The 4,696-nt window shown below is 39.5% G+C and overlaps 1 pseudogene across 1 annotated transcript; it reads right to left on the bottom strand.

Moving 5' to 3' along the window:
• Positions 1 to 310: 310 nt before the first annotated feature.
• LOC308691848 (NACHT, LRR and PYD domains-containing protein 1 homolog) lies at positions 311 to 1,906 on the bottom strand (annotated as a pseudogene). The gene has a single exon. The product of its transcript is annotated as an NACHT, LRR and PYD domains-containing protein 1 homolog (transcript).
• Positions 1,907 to 4,696: the final 2,790 nt, after the last annotated feature.

Below are 4,696 nucleotides of genomic sequence, written 5' to 3'. Positions count from 1 at the left end.
TTTTAAAGCTATAATTGTTATCAAAAAATGTTGGCCTTCAAACACCTTAAAATGCACATATGTAGGTCAGAGAAATCCAAATTTTCTCTGAGAATGCCCCCGAACCCCCCTAACTACCTCACATTTTAATGTGTGTGTCTGTGTGGTAATATGGGCTGGTGTGGCAACAGTGCCAGGACTGAATTTTTTAACCAGTCTGCCCCCTGCATATAGGCCTAAAATATACATTATTCTCTGTATCGAATCATGTTATCTTATTACCCACACCAGCCCCTGATGTTTCAGGCTCAGCCCCTGATGTTTTTAAAACCTAGAAACGACCCTGGCTCTGACAGAACTGAGAGCAGTACAGCAGGGCACAGAAGTCTGTTCTTCTGAGCAATTCACCATCTGGATTAATCCTTTTCCAGGATTCCACTGCTTCTTTCACAAAGTCTTCTTCGTGAAGTTCATAGAGACAGTGAAGAACAAAACATACTGCTTCCGGAGAAAAGGAACAACCTTTAACCTTTTCCAAAATCCATTCTTTCAGATGAGCCTGTGTTTTTGGAAGAATGAACAGACCATGTTTTTTAAGTGTGAGTCTCACATCCTTATTCAACAAACCAAATGCAAATTGCACCACAGCTGCAAAACGTGGTTTTGAGAACCTATCCATTAAAAGTGACCTTGTAAGTTTCCTCTGGGACTCTTCTTCGTCCAGAAGGACATAGTACAGAGCAGTGAAGAACTCCTGAAAGCTGAGATGCATGAAACTGAACATTGTCTCCTGGTGGAGTCGTCTCTTAAACAAGAACTTGCACAAGAATGGATTTCCAGCAGGGTCTGAAATGGTTTCATTAACACTTTTCTCATCCAGCAGGACTTGCTGTTCCTGCATCCCTCTCTCTGCCAGCTGACCCAGACTCCTCAGCAGGGTCGGGACGGACTGACTCAAACCCTGGCAGTGATGCTCCAGAAGAGTGCACACAAAGTCCACGTAGATGGAGGTGGTGGTTTCCAGTCCGCTTGTCTTATTTGCACCATATTTGAATCGCTCCTGGATAGTTGTGCAGATGATCCAGCAGACGACAGGGATTGAGCAGGCAGTGATGAGGGTTTCATTTGCCTTCACATATGTATAAGCCTCCCTGTAAAGTTTCTCATTTTGAAAAAATTTCTGGAAGTACTCCTCCACCCCCTTTTCTGAAAATCCCACAATCTCAGTGAAACGCTGAGGTCCTTTGAGCAGATTACTGAGTGTGTCCGTAGCTGTAGATCTGGAGGAGACCAGCAGGAAAGACTCTGGCAGGATTCGACCCCTCAGCAGGGCACAAAGAGTGTCCACAGGTGGGGCTTTCTGAAGCAGATCAGTGTGTGCTCACGTGTCATTAATGTCCTGTGTGAGTTTCAGCTCATCAAATCCATCAATGACCAAAAGCACCTTCTCTGGCGACTGCTGTGAAATCTGTGAGATCTCATGTGATGATAAACTACAACTGCAGCTCAAGATCTCCACCAAACTCTTCTCGCCAGGAATACGATTTATTTCTTTACACTTTAAGTGGAACACAATATCAAACCGCCCTTTGTAGAGGTCACCAGATGCCCAGTCCATCATGATCTTCTGCACAGTGAAAGATTTCCCGTTTCCAGAATTTCCCTGCAGTATCACAGAACTAGGACTGATCCCGTGGTCATCTGGGTCGAACAGAGAGTTGAGATGGACAGAGTCTCCACTGCTCCTGGAGCTGAGGACCTGCTGGAAGCTCTCTCCACTGGAGCAGATCTCTTCTTCTCGCTCTTTTCGATCTCTATGTTTCCGAAGGATCAGAGGTTGTGTGAAGCGCTCAGACAGCAGCACATCTTCACCAGGCAGTGAGTTATACTCAGTCACATACTGATACTCGCTGCAGATCAGCTTCATATATTTGTGAATCACTGGGCTGATTTCTTTAGAAATGGTCAATGTTCAAAGAGTTAGTTTTTTTTTTCTGATTCTAATACAGTAAGAAATTCCAGAGCAGACAAATACCAACTAAATTACCAGGTCGATGGAGTGCAATATTTAAAACATATTACTATAAAATTCATCAGTTATCTGAGGAATGTGTATTTTCAGAGTGTGTGTGATGTCCTGTGGAGCATGTAGAACATTAGACACACTTGATACATTCAGTGATATATTGATTAAGGCATTTCACATATATTTTCAAACATTTTACATATATCTATCTATTGCTGAACAAATTTATTAGAACACCACCACATAAGGTTCGTGCCACAACTGCCCTAAGCTAACAGTATTGGTGATACACATTTTTTGAGAAGGGAAAAAATACGTAAAGACTCAAAGTCATAATGTTTAAGTTTCAAACCCATAAGTTTGAATTTTTTAGAGCAATTTTCTACTTCCGGTTCAAAAAGCAAAGACTCTCAGCTGATCCACGTCTACCTATAGGAATACGATGCCTATCACTGTATTCATATATCAGCTCCTCTAGTATTATCAACAGCTATCGCGTTTCTCAGGAGCAAATTACCCTCCTCCATCCCCAGCTCCACTTCTCGTCAGTCAGTATTTGGCCTTCTAATTCCCCTTTGAATTAGACTAAATTTTCGAATTATCTTGTACATTTAAAATATTGACATTAATGGAATCTGAAATACTTTCATGTTGATTCTGTTCTGTGTACCCTAAAGGGGGTTATTGCTGCTCTCCCTGCTCTTATCCATGCTAGGCTGCCCAGAACAGAACCATACCGCCAATCCAAAACATATGCTAATTGTCAATCGTATTTGATGATAGTGGTCCTGACAGAAATAAGTTAACAAGATGGAAAGTTAAGACAAAATATTTAAGGTTTCTACAAGAGCTTCTGCAATTTGTGCAATGCCTGTAAAAGTACATATTTTAATAGTACATATCTCAGTATATACTGTTGGTCTAGACACAAGTGGTATAATAGCCAAATTTAGTGTGCTTGTTATGTCTGAAAATGTTCAGCATTGGGTCCCATTGGACTATGTTTTGTTATGCACTGCGAGTGACAGGTTACTGTGCCTTTAAAGCTTATTGCATTGATTTACGGCAATGGTCGTATAATGTAAGTTTCACGTCAGTTGATAAAGGGCAATATAAACGTCTGTGATAGTGAATTTTTAGACAGCTCTCTTCCTAATATTGATTTGGATGAACATTTTAACCGTTTCAACTCTACTTGTATAAGTGTCTTAGATTTTGTTGCTCCATTTAAACCTAAATGCTTAAAGAAAAAAACTGAGCCGTGGTTGAACGAGACTGTACATAGTTTTAGACGGCTATGTAGACAGGCTGAACGAAGATGGAGAAAGCATAGACTTCAGGTGTATTACGAAGTACTGAGAGATGCCTTATCTAATTTTCAAAATGCAGTTAAGAAGGCAAAATGTCAGTATTTTTCACAAATAACTGAAAAATATAGACAAAAGCCAAAGTTACTTTTTTCTACTATAAACTCTGCTTTAAATCCACCTATTAAAGCATTTCTGGTACCCTCCCACCTAAATGGTGATGATTTTCTTAGATTTTTTTCTAATAAGATCGAAAATCATAGGCCAGGTACTGATGAAATTCAGAACAATGACACTGAAAACACTCAGTTTATGCTACCTCCATGCTCCTCAGTCTGTCATGAATTTGATTCTATTTCTATTTCACATCTACAAGAAATTATTACCCATTTTAGGCCTACAATTTGTTCATTAGACATTATTCCACCTCGTAGTTTAATACAACTTTTTGACACATTAGGACCAAGTTTACTCACCATTGTTAATAAATCACTTAGTTTAGGGATCTTTCCAGCTGATCTCAAAAATGCCTTAGTACTTCCATCAATCAAGAAACCAGATCTTGATCCTGCTGTTTTGAATAACTATAGGCCTATCTCTAATTTGCCTTTTATTTCAAAAATTCTAGAAAAAGTTGTATCAAATCAACTACATTCTTATTTAAATTTACATTCTATATATGAGAAGTTTCAATTCGGCTTTCGAGCACTCCACAGTACCGAATCAGCACTACTGAAGGTTTTTAATGACATCTATCTGACAACAGATGCTGGAGATTCTATAATTTTAATGCTCTTAGATCTTAGCTCTGCTTTTGATATGGTGGACCATGATATTCTTTTGTCTAGACTCGAATATGATGTGGGGCTGAAAGGAACAGTATTAAATTGGTTTTAGTTCATATCTGACCGATCGAAGATTCTCTGTCCGTTTTGGCTCCTCTAGCCTATGTCCTCTGTTGCTCACCTTCGATGGGGGGTCCCTCAGGGCTCAATCCTGGCCCCTATGCTCTTTTCCCTCTATATGCTCCCTTTGGGATCCATATTTAAAAAATATGATGTGTATGATGAATATGATGTGATAAGCAAGTAAATTCTGTTGTCAGATATTGTTTTTTCCATCTACGTATGCTGACTAATGTTAAGCCTTTTCTATGTCCCCAAGCTTTTGAATGGGTGATACATGCATTCCTGTCATCTCGACTGGACTACTGTAATTCTTTATACTATGGAATAAATTCAACAACTCTAACACGTCTTCAAATAGTCCAAAATGCAGCAGCGAGACTTTTAAAAGGCATTCGCAAAAGTGAACATATTGCCCCGATTTTAGCATCCCTTCACTGGTTGCCGGTTCACTTTAGGGTTGATTTTAAAATTATTTT

This window comes from Scardinius erythrophthalmus (genome assembly GCF_964197995.2).
Source record: "Scardinius erythrophthalmus genome assembly, chromosome: 6".
In the NCBI taxonomy this organism is placed as follows: Eukaryota; Metazoa; Chordata; class Actinopteri; order Cypriniformes; family Leuciscidae; genus Scardinius; species Scardinius erythrophthalmus.
The sequence above is the reverse complement of the archived record's forward strand: the minus strand, read 5'-3'. Positions and strand labels throughout refer to the sequence as shown.